Consider the following 17,956-nt stretch of genomic DNA (forward strand, 5'->3'; position numbering starts at 1 on the left):
CTTTAATGGAAGAATGAATTTTCAGAGGTTTTTACTCGCCATTCTGCCATTCTAGAAGTATATATATGCATTTTATTTTGCCTTACTAAGCTGTATTCATCATTTTGGACACAGGTTGGATGTCAATTCTACTAGGACATTTCTATGCTCTTAACATTTGTGTCTCTCCTAGATCTCCTAAAATGCCTTGTGGTTTACACACTGCATTTTAAATTACCCGTTTCTTATCTCTGTGCTCTAAACTCCTAGATGCAGCGATCATGTTCTGCTCACTCTTATCCCCAGTACCTAAGAAAATGCCTGGGACACTGGACACTACTAACTATTGTTGAATGAATGAATTCCTTTGACATATTTTTAAAATGCTCTAGCTTAAATAACCCATTAAATACCTAACAGATATAGTTTTGCTTGCCTCATTCAAAGTTTTAAGTCTTTGCGTTATTTGGGTCATATTTTATGTATTTATAGACTGAAGGTGTTCTTCACAACAAGATGGACATTCACATATGTTTCCAGGTTTCATAAGCAATTCACTTGATTCTAAGAATTTTCAATTTTTTTTCTTTCTTCTATTCTCTCCTTATGTCCATCTTGACAAAAGAATTACCAAGATCAGACATAAAAAGATAAAGTAAACTAAAAATAGTCTTAGTAGTGTTTTTGGAATAGGAAATGGAAAATCATTCTCTTTTCCCTTGGTGATGAAGGGGTGGTGTTTATAGGCTGATTACATGAAGATGAGTTTCATGTTTTCTTTCTTTTTTAAAAAAATTCTAGCACCCACAGCAGGGTTCCTTCACCAGAAATCCTTGATTGAGGAGCTAAAGGCAATGAGAAATAAGTGTGGCTGCTAATTAGACACTTTGAGTGAGCAGAAGGGGAAAACGAGCCATATAGAACAGCAGGGACTGCCCATACTCTTGATATGTGACAACTCAAGATTTTAAACTGTAGAGGCAATAGTCATACCGTTCTCTCTGGACAGTTTTAATTTGGGAGTCTTGTCAGGCCAATGAAAATACTGGATAAATCAAGTAAAAAAATAAATCATTAAGACAATACTCCATTCTTTTATTTTTGTGAAGGACTTATTTTTATTTTTTAAATTAAACTTTGTTTTTAATCAGTTTTATTGATACATAATAGATGCACATAATTTCAGGGTCATGTGATAATTTAATACAATCACATAATTTGTAAAAATCAAATCAGTGTAATTGGGATATCATCATCTTAAGTATTTGTCTCCTCTCTTCTAGCTGTTTTGAAATACACAATAGATTATTGTAAACTATGGTCCCCCTACTCTCTTTCAAACACTAGGTCTTATTTCTTCTATCAAACTGTGTATTTGTACCCATCAACACCCCATTCTTTAGCGAGCATTCCAAACAGTATTGTCAAAATACCTGGATGTTGAGTCTGATATGTCTAATGTGTTCTTCTATGTTATATATAACAAATTCATAAGAGTATGATATTGATATTTTAATTAACTGCTTTCTTTCTTTTTCATGCTTTTTTAAAATTACTGAAACAGTAGCTGACTATTAACAGCCTAAGAGCAAAATAACATTGTGATTCAGCCTAATACAGTTCCTTAGAATGCGGCCCTGTGACCCATCTGGTGATCTTTGTTCTGTATCACTCTGCTCAGCAAGCCTACATGTGTAACTGATGCACTTAAATTTCTCACATTTGTAACATTGCCTCAGCACGGGAAGATTAGTAATCAAGCCAAACACTAGAAGGTAAAACAACATGTATATTTTCTTCTGTGAGTCATCCATCCAGTAAATAACCCATACAACTAGAAGAGGAGCACACAGCAAATACAGTAAGCTTGAAACAAAGGTTTCAAATACAGGGTGTCAAACATTTCATACAATTCAAAGAACAGCCATTTATTCAGATTTTTTTAAACATGCCTGATGAACCCTCAGATGCTTTAACTGCTTCCTTTTTATTTGTTTTTGATATATTGTCAAAAGGTCTAGCATATTAGTTACATTGGCAGAATTTTCAGATATAGTGACTGGTTTCTTTTTATTTGCCAACAAATTAACAATAATAATTAGAACTTAACTTTCTCTTATGTTGATATAATGTATCCTGATTTGTAGGATTTTACTATTAGGCAAATTTATATAATCATGTTAGGAAACTTAATTTCTAAATCATCCCTTTTTTCCCCTTAGCATTGATTGATGAGTTTTCAAGTAATGTATTTCAAGTAATAGGAACACACCTATTCTTGGTCTAGAAACGTCAATGTTCAGACTTGCCTTAGATTTTGTGCTGGATTCAGACATACTGCCTGAAAGCAAAACAAAACAAAAAAACCCTAAAAAATGCAAATCTAGTTGTAAAGCTTCCCACATCTTGGATATGAGGAAAACAAATTATCATTTCAAATAAATTTTTAGTTCAATTTTCAATCTAGTGGAACAATGTTCCTTTGTGTTCCAACGGTGGCTTGGCATGCATATTAGCTGAACAAGAATAACAGGAAAATACAGGGGAAAATTCTACTGGTTTTTAGTTCATGAGAACAAATGAAGAAAGCTCTGTCCCCACATATTCTATCTCAGCTGTCAAAGTTAGAGCCTGCGTGTTGACCCACTATTTGCCAAAGAAAGTAAGTTTTAGCTGAAACAATGCAATCCTCAAGATCACACCATAATTAGAGGCTTTCAATTTTATATTATCTATCCCCTGTGTGAATGTGTCTGTCCACCAGAGTCTGCACTGCTATTCTGGCAGCACTGTCTGCTCAGTAGTCCTGAGTGCCGCACACATAGGACGTGGCGCTGCTGAATGGTAATCCGGAATTCACAAAATGCTGACGGAGGCAGTAAACTGATAGTCACTGGCGTGACTTTCAAAAAACTGCTCTATGAAATCATGAAGTGGAACCATGGAGGCTAATTAAACTCTTCTCAAACTTTCTGGTTGAGATATTGATTCCAATCAGAAGTTAGCTATACTTCCTATTAAAAGGTGATTCAGAAACTGAAGACATTTCCCTTCAGTTCTGTTCTTCAAGATAAAGAAGCTGAAAATGCCTTCTAAATAGTGACGCATCAGCCATAAAGATGGCCCTTAAACTTGAGATCAGGACAAAACATATCTAATTCAAAGTCATCATTCAGATGCCACCTCTTCCATTAACTATGTGGTAGTCTATAATTAAAACAACACTTAAACCAACACAAAACTTTCCAAAAAGAGAACTCATCATCCAGAATTTAATTCACTTTCTGTAAGATGGATTCCCATCTTCACAGCATGTTATCTATTTCATAAAAACTGGGGCATGTATATTCCCTTCATTAACATGTTTAAGAATTAAAATGAGGTTTTGGTGTTTTATTTATTATTATCTTTAAAAGTTGCAAGCATTAATATTGTATTGCATAGTTTCTACTTTTAGTCACGGATTTATTAAATAAAAGGCTTATACAAGTAAATTACTCAGTTTTTATAACCATCAACTTATGTGACTAAATCTTCTGATCTTATAAATAGGCTATGGGCATTATAACTTTTTAACAAATGATTTTTTTTTCAATATTGAAATGAAATTGTGAAACATTGACAGTTAGATGAGTCTCTAGAATTTCAAAACAAGGATATGGATTCTTAAAGCCTAAAGGAATTTACACAACTCCCTCAGTAACTTAATTTAAAAGCAGGACATAAAACTCAGGAGGAGAAAAAGAATTCAATGTGTGGAAAGGAAAAGTGAGATAAGATGAAAGGATCATCCAAGGCAAACAACTTTAGACAAAGAATGTTTCATTTCAAAGCTATGAAATCTCAGCCATGAGAGAGAATTGCTGAAGGAGGAAATAAACATTAAATTAAACAGAATGAGAAAGGCTATAGAACTGAAGGGGCCCTAGAAACATTGGTGGGTGGGGCATAATGGGGAGAAATACATTTCCTGCCCGGTACTCAGATTTCCTGTTGCGTCTTTCCCTTCCCACTGGTCTTCCTTTCTCCACCTGCATGTTCTCTCCCTCTCTCCCTCTCCCACCTCCTCTTCTCTCTCTCTCTGCCTTTCTTTCTTCCCTTTACCTGGCATGGCTTTGCTTAGTGGAAATTGGAGTGCCAAATATGTACTAAGTCTGTAACAGAACGAAAACTGGACTTGAAATAAGAAGAATGGTGTTTAGTTCCAGCTCTGCAGCTTACAAGCTATGTGACCTTAGATAGGTCCCTCAACCTCTGTGAGTTTCAGTTTTCCCTGCTGCTGTATCTACTGTTCAGGAATGTTGTGAAGCACAACAAAATGATACATGTTAGAGTGTTTCATTAACCATAAATGAGAATTATCCAAATGCAGCTATAACTATTTCTATTTCATGTTTGAATGTTGCCTTATAATTGCTTTTATAGTTTTCATATTCCTCCTATAAGAATATAAAAATTTCTTGGGGTGATCCCTGTCTCTTATTCTCTTAGTGGTTTGTGCAGAGTAGAAGCAACGATTTTTTAAATTGAAATAACCATATGAAATAATAATACAATGATTTCAGGTCACATAAGCCCTTGTGTTATCAAATTGTAAGGTCAGGGAGAAAGGCCAAAGTATTCCAAAAGGCAGCCCCTGGAGCCCCAGCCACAGGAGTGGCTCATATTCCCGGATTCATTCTCCCTTAGGATTCCAGTCTACACGTTCAGCCAATTTCAGCTTCCTCATTTCTCTTAGAACATCCCACATTGTCCTAAAGTGCTGACTTTCCTGGTATGTCCATAACTGGGTTCTCTTCTAGCAGATTATACCTTTCTAAAATTAAACAATACTAGGCATACAATAGTATTGTTTTCTGTTCCTTTTTTAAGTTCCTAACTTGTTATAGTCTGCTTATGCCATTGTAAAGAGGAAACATGCCACTATTTTTGCTGTTCCTGACTTCTTTGGAAATACATTCATTTTTATTTTGTTCAATGAAAGAAAATATATACTCTTCATTTCTTGTTACTAATTAACTGAATTATTATATGCTTGCAGGCATTTTGCTGTGCAGAATTAGGATGTCTAGGAACAGTTTCAAAGACAAAGAAAATAGAGCTAAAAAATCCTGTGCTGGTTTTGACCTGGGTTACCATAACAGAACGAATATATGCTGCTGAGGCTTAAAACACCTCAGCTTTCAACACTCATAAAATTCCAATATCACAGGGTGCTGCAACTTGCATGCACGGAGCAGTCAAGAGGTTAAGCAAGCTTTCTATTTTATGGGCCTTTAAATCCTAAGTGATGTTCTGTGTTGCACATTACGAGGGCAGCCATGAAAGGGCATATATAACATTTTTTTTTTATTCTTCACATCACCTGAGTAAGATTTTGAAAGCTGGGTAACATCCCAGGAGCAAGAAAAGCATAAAAGCATTCACCAGACACAGAAGGTAGACTAGATGCATTAAGATTAGTCACCACTTAAAAGAATATATGTGCATGCGCACACACACGTACATGTGCACACAAAAAGGAAACAATTTCAGAAAGGTTTCAGCTTTGCTTTTATAAGGAAAATATGTGAGCTCTAAAACACTTGAAAGAGGTTTTTTATATCAGGGTTTCTGTATAACTTGGGAATGCTATCAGATATGAAAATATCTATTTAAGTTATATTTCTAAAGATATGGTGGAATCATTGTTTCTTGGTTCATATAAATTTTTGAACCAAGAATTCAAATATTCTTGGCTGTATATGAGTCATCCTTATGGTTTTGCTTTAAAATAAAGTTTTACATTTCAAACCTTGCTAAATGCTAAATTCCTTGAGATACAATATTTCCTGAGCTTTCTGGATGTACATTTTATAACTGATTTTTTGTAATTCATATTAGTGTATAATTACTGAAGCAATAATCTATAAAAATATATTCACATTATGCATTTGAAAGCATTCGCTTTAGGGATTGAGCAATTATAATAGGATACAGATGTAGGGGGATGAAATTTATACAAATATCTGTGTATAATTCAAAGCATCTCCTTTTTTGTTTTGTAAAAGCAAATCAACAATGGAGTGTGCCAAAATGCTTAAAGTATAACAATAGCCAAAATCCATCATCTTTTAAATGTTAGATAGTATACACACACATTAGAAATACACATGTCCAACTTTTCTTCATAATTAGAAACAATTTTAACTTGGACCTATAGCTAATGAAAAAAATTGTGGTGTTGGTTGTTCTGTATTAGATATAACTAAAACACACTATTTTAATTAAGTGGTTCAAGTTATCTTCCTTTATTGGTCAGGGAAGCTGCAGAATAATATTGCTTCAGACTCAAATTTGTGAAAATTGAGTACAAAAATAATCAGGCTGTGAAATAAGAATCATAATAGTGCAGAGCTTTTAAGACTGTAATTAAGTATAAAATAATTATTGCAAATTACTTAGCATAGTACTTAGTATAAAACATGCACTTTATAAATTTAGCTATTTTTATTATTAGTTATTATTGATTTACCTATTAGTGAAATGAGGATAATATCTATCTCTCAGTGGTTTCAGTAGGATTAGTGATATATATAATACGCTTCTCCTGCATCTATTTAAATTATTACATGGTTTTTTCACCTTTAATCTGTTAATATGGTGTATTACATTAATAGATTTGCAAATTTTAACCCTTCTTTCATGGTATAAATTCAGTTTAGGTTATGTTCCATTATTCTTTAATATACTGGTAGATTCAATTTGATTATATTTTGTTTAGAGTCTTTGCAACTGTATGAATGAAACTAGCCTTTAGTTTTTCTTTCTTATCTTGTTTGTTTGTTTTGGTGTCATAGTATTTAATAAAATATATTGGGAAGTTTTTCATTTTTCTATTATATGGAACAGATTATTTAAAAAAGGAATGAGTTGTTTTTTGATTATATATTAGAATTTTAACTATTCAACTTCATTATATAACTTTTTAGACTTTTAAATTTCCTCATGAGAGTTTTGCTAAATTATGTTTTTCTAGGAATTTGCCAAGTTTTCATTAATTTTTAAAAGTATTGGCATAAATCTGTAAAAAAAGGTGGACATAATAAAATGCGCACCTCAGGGTATTTTATGTCATGAGGATTAAATGAAGTGATAAATATATAAAGGACTTAGAACAAGCCTAAGGCTTATCAAACATTCAATAAATGTTACGTATTATTATCAATACTATTGCCTTTTAAATCTCTGCTCTATTTGTAGTTATATTCTATTCTTCATTCCTAATATTAATGTGTCCCATCTTTCCTTGTTTGAGCTTACTGGAGCTTTCTTGATTTTTATCGGTCTTTTCAAAAAACCACTTTTATTTTGGAATTGTTGATTTCTTCTACTACATTTTCTTTTCTTTTTCTAGTTCATTAATTTTTGCTTTTATTTTTTAAAGGTTTTCATTTATACTTCTTTGCTTCTCTCATCCCTGATGTTTCTATCTTCTTATATAATATGCTTAGCTCATTAAATTTTAGCTTTTGTCTTTTCTAAATATATGTTTTTGAGGATACATGTTTCCCTTTAAGAACTTCATTAGTTACAGCCAACCATATTTTTTCCATTTTATTAAGGACAAAAACACGTGGTAAAGTGAATAAAATGCACTGATCTTAAGCAAACAGTTCAAAGAATATATATATATTTATATATATACACACACATACACACTATATATATACACACACAAAAAAGAATATATGTATACACACACACACACGCAAGCTTTATTCATGATAGAAAAATAATTCTGGAAAGAACCAAATGTCCACTAAGATTAGAATGGATAAAGTATAGTATACTGATACCAGTAAAAAAGATGATTCTTTTACACACATAATAAGGATAAATATCACAAATATTGTTTGGGGCTAAAAAGACAGATACAAGAGACTATATACTGTATGATAATATTAAAAAGTAAAGAAAAAGCAAGAACTAATCTATGGTGATAGAAGTCACTATAAGGGTTCTCTCAGAGTAGAATGTTATTGACTGGGTTTGGATATGGAGGAGATTTCTGGATGCTTGAAATCTTTCATACCTTAATCTGGGTACATTCAGGTGTTTATATATAGACAGAGTCTCCTTCATATATACTTCGATCCGGGTACATTCAGCTGTTTATATATAGACAGAGTCTCCTCATATATGATAATATAGTATATAGTCTTTTGTATCTGTCTTTTTAGCCCCAAACAATGTTTGTCATATTTATCCTTATTGTGTGTGTAAGAGATTCATTCTTTTTTACTGGTATCGGTATACCACAATATACCATACTTTATCCATTCTAATGTTAGTGGATATTTGGTTCTTTCCAGGATTATTTGTCTATCATGAATAAAGCTGGTTATAAATTCTTGTACATGTCATTTAATGGACAAATTCATCCCACAAACTTTGCTATATAGTATTTTGATTGTAATTCAGATTTCAGTGTTTTTAAATGCGCATTCGAATGTGTTTTAAATGTGTGTAATTCAGATTTCAGTGTTTTTAAATGTGCATTCGAATTTTTTAAACACATGAGTTGTTTGTATGTGTGTATATACATGTATATATTTGTATATTTATACAATATACATATTTACATTTACAAACATATTTTGTTGCTGTTTTTAGTTATCTGCTTTGTTGTTCATTTCAAATCTAATTGCATCATGAACAGAAAACATGATTTGAATAATATGAATTTCTTAAAATCTGTGGAGACTTACTTTATGATCAATTGCTGTAAATGGCTAAAGTATGCCTGAAAAGAATGTGTATTCTCCATTTGTTTAAGTATATTGTTTGTCATATATCCTTTACATCGTTTTTTTTTATATCATTCAAATCTTTTATATTTGTTTCAGCTTAATGACAATGAGAGAGGTATATTAAAACCTCACACTGGGCTGGATGCAGTGGCTCGTGCCTGTAATCCCAGCACTTTGGAGGCTGAGGCTGGTGGATCACCTGAGTTCAGGAGTTCGAGACCAGCCTGGCCACCATGGTGAAACCCTGTCTCTACCAAAAATACAAAAATTAGTCAGGCATGGTGGCAGGCGCCTGTAATCCCAGCTACTTGGGAGGCTGAAGCAGGAGAATCTCTTGAACCCAGGAGAGAGCAGTTGCAATGAGCCGAGATTATGCCATTGCACTCCAACCTGGGGCACAGGAGCAAGACTTAGTCTCAAAAAAAACAAAAAACAAAAAACTCAGTGATGATGACTTTTTCTGTTTCTCCAAATTGTGTTAATTTCTGCTTTATATAATTTGAAACTCTTCCATTAGGCTTTTACAAGTTTAAAATGATTATATCTTTGATGAATTCAACTTTTACTGAAACCTCTGTGTTTCTATGTCCTCATCTGTGAAATGGAGATAAAATGTATTTCATCAAGTTTTAAGAGGATTGAAATAGTTAATGTTTGTAAAACTTATAATCTTGTCTGAGTGTTATATATCTTTGGTGAATAAATCATCATCTTTCTATATCTCTAGTAATACTTTCTTCTTTGAAGTCTGTTTTTAATATTACATTATAAACATGATTTCTTTTGTTAGTATTTACCTGGTGCAAAATTTTCCATCCTTATACCTTCACCTTTGCTGTGTCTTAATGTTTTAAGTGAGCACCTTATAAACAGGATATAGCTAGAGATCTGTGTGTATGTCTATGTCTATGTTTGTATCTCTATATATTTCTCTACCTTTTTGAGTCTAACAATCAATGCCTCTTTATATCGATTATTAGAACTGTATTTACATTCACTTCTAGGATGTTATTTTGTGTTTTACAGCTGTCATTTACTTTCTTTTCTCTCCTTCTTCACTTTTTGTGATTAATCGGCTTCATGTAATCAATCATATTATTACTCTTCACTTATTTCAATTTCTACTCTTTTGTGGTTAATGATATTTTTTAAAGTGTCAGAGAAAAAACTGTTAACTTAGATTGTAAAACTCCCTCTAAAGACCAAGATGGAAATAAAAAGAAGTTTAGACAACAAAACAAAACATTGTTAGAATTTTATAATCCATACCCAGCCTAACAAAATCTAAAGTTAATCAGGATAGTTTTACCAATCTCCAGAGCAATACATGGAGCTCAAAATGCTTTTTCTGCCACCTCACTATTAATATAGGATAATAAAACGATACTTGTCCAGTAGAGAGCTGCATATTGTTTCGAATAACTCCACAAATTAGACAGAATATGTATTTAAATTTACATATATGTTTACCAATCTATTTGCTCATCATTTTTTTTGTGTGTGTCATCCCTTTCTTCTGGAAACATTTTCCTACTTCCTTTAGAAGTTCTGAGAGTGAATACATTTTTATTTTGTTGTCTAAACTTCTTTTTATTTCCATCTTGGTCTTTAGGCGTAATTTTACAATCTTAAGTTGACAATTTTTTTTCTCTCACACTTTAAAAATGTTGTTCTATTGGCTTATGGCTTTCACGATTTCTGTTTAAAAATGGGATAATTGTCATAATCTTACATGGGATCTGTTTTTCTCTTTGACTACTCTTAAGATCTTTTCTTTGTGTTTTGTCTTCCATTTTATTATGATGTGACCAGGTTGGGTTTGTCTTTTATTTATCCTACTTGATTTCTATCGTGCTTAATGAATAATACATATTATGTCTCTCATCAATTACAGAAAATTCTCAGCTATTTTTAAAATATTGCCTTTCCTCCATTTCTTTGTTCTTTTTCTATAATTCTGAGTAAGCATGTTTTAGACTCTCTCATTCTTTGCTCTATGACTTTTAACCTTTCTTTTTCATTTTCCATTTTGATTGTTTCTCTGGGCTGCTCTGTGCTCAGTAATTCCTTCAGCTCTATCTTCCAGTTCACTAATTATCTCTTCAGCAAAATCTAACATAGTTCAACAATTAATGTTTTAATTTCATTTTTTATATTCATAACATAAATTACACATTTCATTGTATTATATTTTATGTTGTATTTTCATGTATATTATAATGTTTCCATTTCACTGTTATCATTTATATATCTTTTTTACTTCTAAACATTTTATTAAGTTATTTTTCAAACTCACTGGTTAAATTGATAGTCTCTTCTTTGTTATATTTTAAATTATATCTTATATTTCTTTATGTGTAGAGGAGAGAGAGGCAGTTTCTGGTGAAAAGTGGAAAACCTGCTAGACAAATTATAAAAGAGCCATAACATTCATATCTTATACTTCTTAAAACATTATATATGTGTTTTTTTGTTCTGTGCCTGTTAAGTCCACTATCTAATATCTTTTAGGTTTGATTCTTCTGTTATTTCTCCTGGTTCTTGCTTATGTGCCATTGTCATTCATGTGTATTATAGAGTTTTTTTTGTTTTTAAATAAACCTTTTTAATTAGACCTTTATTCATGGGAATTACTTGAGGCTTGCCTTGGGGACGCATTCCCTCTAATAGGTTTTGCATTTGTTCTTGCAAAGTCCCTGGGGCATCTCTAGCCCTGGATCATTTTTAACTACTTGTTTGGCTCTAGATTTTAAAAATATCATTACCTAGAGAAGGCTGGCTAATGGAAGGTCAATGGACTAACTTGCAGATGAAGAGGATTGAAAGAGGGATTGTTAGGTCCATATCAAAACCCTAGCTATGTCATATTCAACTCGTTTGCCAAAACCATGGGGATTTTATTTTATTTTTTTACCACAACAGTTGTTGTAATGTTATCCAGAAATTTTCAAGCTCTGTCTTCTTTTCTTTTTCTCTCTTTCCATTCCCAACGTCAAACTGCACCCTAGGAGAACACAACATCAGAATACTGTAGGAAATAATCTAGTGAAATGTTTAGGGCTACTTTCCTCATAGTTCTAGGAAATCTCCTTCATCATCCCAAATTGTTAGCATACTCTCTCCTCTTCCAATGCTTATACTGCTTCTTGCTCATATCATTAATAACGCCTTCCTCCAGCACTATTGGATTAATGTATATCATATAGGTAGCTATGTGTGTGTGTACATAAATATATATATATGCATATTCTTTCTTTACAGCTAATCTATAATGTCCGATAGTCAATGATCATGTCTCTGTAGTTGTATATACTTCATCATTTTATACACTATTCCAGATAAATCAGGCATTTAGGAAAAGTTTGCTGGTTAATTGGTAGTCCATCTCTGCCAAACCTAGGATCACTCTGTGAGCATCTACATTCACAATTACATTACTTTGCATGGTTCATAGTGATATTGTTTGGCTGTGTCCCCACCCAAATCTCATCTTGAATTTCCACGTGTTGTGGGAGCTACCCAGTGGGAGGTAATTGAATTATGGGGGCAGGTCTTTTCCATGCTGTTCTTGTGATAGTGAATAAGTCTCATGAGATCTGATGGTTTTATAAGCTCTTTCTTTGCTGACTGCCATCCATGTAAGACGTGACTTGCTCCTCCTTGCCTTCCACCGTAATTGTGAGAACTCCACAGCTATGTGAAACTGTGAGTCCATTAAAATCTCTTTTTCTTCCCACTGTCAGATATGTCTTTATCAGCAGTGTGAAAATAGACTAATATAATGTGCTTGTCTTGCTAATTTGATCTTTCTTCTTGCAGGCTGTCTTTGCTTCTTCTCTGTTCCAGCCCTAATCTACTAACACTATTTTTGACTTCACCTTTTTCAGAACAATAAGGTCTTCTGGACAGCATATATCTCAGTCATAAAAATCCATGAGATTTAACCTAAAATTAGACTATCTTTTATTTCAAGTGCCTGATTTCATCAGTCTTGACTTTGTGCCTTAGATTCAGGCAGATGAACCAGTGCTTTCCTTTTAACACAAAATCATAAAAAGAAAAGAGAAAGGACCTTCATAAAACCAGGCACCAACCTGGATTGCCAGGAACTTGTTTGCCTTTCTATTCCTACAGCCTTGTGATATCACTGAACTCTCAACTGCATGTTTTACACTTTGGCAAATTCAAGGATCTATCCTGTCCCTAAGACTAGGGCACATATACATCCTAAGCATATATGGAGCTCTAAACGGTACTCTACTGGCATTGTATCATGCTGCTTTGCATCCTGATTTTAGCAAATGAAAGTGTCCTTTTTTTTCTCATGCCTATGTCCCAGATTCAGCTCATTGATGGCCTGGAACTTCTCATTTCTCCCAGTGTGGTTCTTGTCCATATGGAGGCTTGCTGTTGATTCTCCCCGATGTTGCCTATCTTCCTTGTCTCCTCCTTTTGATGAGAGCTTGGCTCCCTGCTGATAATTTGCTCCATACCTGCATATACATCTCTTCTCTAAATTTACTTGTCACTGTGCCTCCCATAGATTTCAAATAGGTTGCTACTTATTAAAGACCACTTATCCCCAAGCTGATTCCTAACACTTTTAAATTAGTTAAGGAAATACAGACAAATGATACCAACTTTGCTTCTAAACTTTGCGTTGACAGAGTCAATATACCTATGCTTTAGGCAGCAGAGATGAACATCCCTGGCAATGGATGATCTGACTGTGTTACAGGTATGGTTAGAATCAGAAACATCAACTTTTAGGGAACATATATTTTAGATACATAATAGTGTCATTAAACAAATATCAAACAATACCCTAACATCTGCATAAGCTTCCCATACTTCTGTGGTGTTAACTTAGTTTATTTGCCTAAATTGCTTGTAAGGTACAATAAGCTGTACCATATAATAAAAGTTATAATAATGCCACTAGAATTGGTTTTCATGCGGTATTAAGATTGGCCAATAAATCTCTGTAACCATATTTTAATCCTCAGATTGCTAAAGAAAGCCATCCTGGAACCATCACCTCTGAATTCTTACTGTTTAAAAGGATGGAATCAGTGTAGAGAAAACAAAAATGGATAGAAATATATTTTCTACACATAGTATTTGGCAGGAGTGGAGAACAATCAATATGAAACCTCTAGTTTAATACTTACTATTACACATATAAACACAATACCAAACTTTTTAGCAGCAAAGAAACATATTAAAATCAATATTGCACACAAATATGTATTGCACCAAAGAAAATGTCAGATGAAAAACCTGTGGAGATCAATATTAGGGACCAAAAATTTCCCATATTTTCTCTATGATGTTGCTGCTAAATAAAGAAATTTGTATTAGTGACATTGACAATGTGCAAGACTTTCTCATTAAAGAAACTCCAGCTTAATAAGTACATGTTACAGTATTGGATTTTTTCCAACCTTCTCCCCTCCTTTTTTGGCATTTACTCATGTAGGAGATTATGATACATCTGTCGAGTATGACATGTGTTAGCTCCAGCCTGGGTGCAGGAACAGGAAAAGGTAAGTCTGCAGCGGTGGCAGCCTTGATAGAAGGAGGGTGGCAGCCTTGAGTGTGTGTATATATTGGTAACATTTCTAGTGTGCCACTGAGGAAAACAAAAGAGAAACATAATTTCACCCTACAGGATTTATTTTTCCCTGCATAATAAAATTAATATTTTCCCCTAATGTCCTCAGAAGTGTTACCTAGTCTCCCTATCTCCTATCCAGAAGTAGCCTCGTATGTGTGAACACAAACCTTGTTAGATAATAAAGTCAGCTCAGATATGTATATTTCTGATTGAATCTCCATCAGAGAACACTTTTGCATTGAGATATGTTTCAAAATTTTAGCGAAGTTTTGTATATCACTATTTAGAGTGACTCCCAACATCTTCCTGCATGATGATGATTAGACTCATGAAGTAGGCACTCTATTACCTATTGTTCCCTGCTCTGTTGCTCTGGCAAAACATCAACATCAATCATCAATGTCATGTTGATAACTCCTTTATGTAATTACCCATCTTTCTAGAAGGTCTGAAGAGATATCTGTACTACTTATTAGCCACAAGATCAAGACAGGCCATTCAACCTCTTTGGCCGTGTTTCCTAATTTGGAACATGCACATAATATCTGACCTGCATGCTTCGTGGGCTATAATGATCAAATAAAATGATAGTCGGAAAAGTGGTTTTTAAAACTGCAAAGCCCTGTGCAAACATGAAAGTGTCTTTCAACATGGTACCCACAGACGTGGAAATACATGAGTATAACTCTGCCATTGGTGGCCTGAGGCAACAATGAGAATTCTGCATCAAGGTCCAGATCCTGTCTAGCAACAGTGAGCTTTAAGCCCCAGTGCAGACAGCTGGCCAGGATGAGTTTTATCAGTGCTAGATCGGTCTTATTCTTTCAGTGTATTTTGTGAGTTCTTGACCTCACATGCCTGAAAGCTGCCCTTGCTGGGGAGTTGTTAAAAAGCTGCTCTGGCTTTTTCACTCTCAGAATTGTTCGATGAATGAATCCAGCATAGCCAGTTCTAACCTATCAAGAAATAAATTTGCTATCATTTAAATATGCAAAATTAGAAAAAAAGTCTTCCTTAAACACATTTTCAAATCATGCTGAAAGAGATTTATAATTTGACAAGGATGTGTGAATCTGGGTTCTGATGTTTAGAAGTAGAAATAAAGCAATTTTCAGCCCACGTTGTAAAAACTAGAGCTTCGCATCCCCCATTGGAAAACTGTCCTTTGTCTTTCCCTATCACCATAATTAACTAGTTCCTATTCATTAAACAATGAAACAGACAATTAAATAGTAATAATAGTACTTTAATTATGAAGGTATTGTTATCTGCATAGAATGTGGAAAGGGAGATCACTTTAGCTGCATTTAAAACATTTGCTTGTCTGCTTTTTAAATACAGAAGAAAAAAGTGCTCATAATTTCAGAGCCTCTAACAGGAAAAAGGACAGAATCTATACCCTCAGAAGGCCATTTTTGATAAACAGGAGTCACATGTATTAATGGACTAAGCATTGATTAAGACACGTGCATTTGTAACATGCATCCTTAGTATTTTTTCAAGAGGCATCTTGAATAGTCCTAAGAACCATCAGCAAGTATTTTTAGACACAAGGATGCATGGTGAAGATGAAAGTCCTGTGCATGATGACTTTCAGAGTTTGTTGAGCACCATGATTCTTGGGTTAAATCACTTCAAACTACTCTTTAACTTGCCTTTTCTTTTTTTCTTTGAGTTGAGTATGATTTTGATACCAGAGTTGGCTCTAGTATCACTATTTTATGTTTTGATACAACTGAATAAATTATGTCTTCAGTTACACAAAAACAAGCTGAATCTCCAAAATATGTTTTGTTCCTTTACCTGCTAACAATTCTCCACATTTGGGACTTTATTTCTCAGGAAAGAACTTCAGATATAAACTACTTTCTCTCTTACCACAGTTACCTTTCACCTAGTAAAATCCTAGGATGTGGACAGCTTTGGCAATTGGAAAGGAAAGCTTTCTATTTTATAATTAAATAAAATCTTAGTGTTTGTAAGGTCAGCTGAGAGAAAGGAAGAATAGACCCAAAGTCAGGCAAGTAAGTTTATTGAACCTGCAGGCTGCTCCACTACAGACAGAGGAGGCAGCCCTGAGCTTACAAAATGAGGGGTTTATATGGGGGAGAGAGACCCTGGGGTTGTTTGCTGGTTAATTCTGCCACATAGCACTTTGTGACGTTTATGGTACACGGGGGTGTAGGTAAAGTTTGTTTATGCTTCCCACGACCTCCCCCTGTGTGGTTTGGATGGTTTGTAATTGGAGTTTGCTCACGGCAGCAAGGTCTGATAAGTAAGTCTGCTGGCTCCACCGTGGCGCCTAGATAAGGGCTTATAAATGTAAAAAGGCTTGGGGGAAGGGGAGGGGTGGCACGGAGAGGTTTGGGAGGGGGGTGTCCACAGTACCAAGAAGTTTTTGGGGCGTTTTGTCCCTAACAGTGTTTATTAAATGTTACATATTCAGCTACAAGGGAGGCAATATTGTATGACCATTACATCTAGATCTGAATCTATGCTTTGCCTCTTAGAAGCTCTGTGACCTTGAGCAAGTAATCCTCGGAGTTTCTTTTCTCCATCTGTAAAATGGGGCTACCTTACAGGCCTTGAAAATTACATATGAAACACTCCGCATGGATCCAGGCTTAGTGTATCCTTACTAACCTTACTAACTTCACTTGTTCTCATCATTCCAAATTTCATAGACTTTGTTTTCTATATCTGTAGGCTCCTTGGTGCAATGAACTAGTGAATCCTCCCAGAAGACATAAAGGATCAGTTATTCTTGTTTCGTTTTGTTTTTTCCTTGATTACATCCACTTTTGCTTTTCAATATTTCAGAAAATAATGCCATTTCTCCCACACTATCCAAGCAGTCTCCAAGGCACTTAACAGGAACTTACCTGGAGTCATTTGATTCATCTGCCTGAGAGTTGGCTCTAGAGTCCAGGTGTCCCGACTCCTAGGCTTGCTATTTCCAAAGCATCCCTTCTCCTTAGGAAAGGAGCAGAAGGCATCCCTTTTTCTCCTTTCCTAAACTGAAAGACATTTATTTTTAACAGTTAGACATTAAAAAAATTATTGAAGCTTAAAAATGCAACCACAGATTCCCTTTGGGAGTTCATTCCATTTGAGATTTCGCTAAAGGTAGTAATGACACTGTCTTCAGCCTCCTTAGAGTTAACTAATCTACAGTAAGTTGGCAGCAGAATATCAGTTGGCAAATAGTTAAAGACCTGAACTATGGCAAATTCGATGTAAACCTAAATATCTGAAAAATCTATCCTGGATGTGTGAAATTTTGATTTACAAGATCAACTGCAAGAAAGGTACAATCGCACAGCTCAGTGTATACTCAGAACTCTGGATTATACTTTTTGCCCTTTGAGTACCCAATGTATCTGTCTTTAGACAGCCCTTCAGGCTAATGTTAGATGAGAAGTTCTTCTATAACCCTAAGTAAATAAATCATCTTCTGTCTTTTTAATTTAGAAAATAATGTTTCTTCGTAAGTCTGTGTCAAGTTCGTGAATCAGCCTCACTTTCTTATGGCAAGGAGTAGAACGAACCCAAGAAAACATACCAGCTG

The 17,956-nt window shown here is 34.2% G+C and overlaps 1 non-coding gene across 1 annotated transcript; it reads right to left on the reverse strand.

The window, feature by feature from the left end:
• Positions 1–11,139: 11,139 nt before the first annotated feature.
• On the reverse strand, positions 11,140–11,203 carry LOC112440233 (U7 small nuclear RNA). The gene has a single exon (XR_003028409.1). It is a non-coding gene; the product is annotated as a U7 small nuclear RNA (small nuclear RNA).
• Between the last annotated feature and the right edge of the window lie 6,753 nt (positions 11,204–17,956).

The sequence above is a fragment of the Pan paniscus genome, chromosome 5, assembly GCF_029289425.2.
Source record: "Pan paniscus chromosome 5, NHGRI_mPanPan1-v2.0_pri, whole genome shotgun sequence".
NCBI lineage: Eukaryota > Metazoa > Chordata > Mammalia > Primates > Hominidae > Pan > Pan paniscus.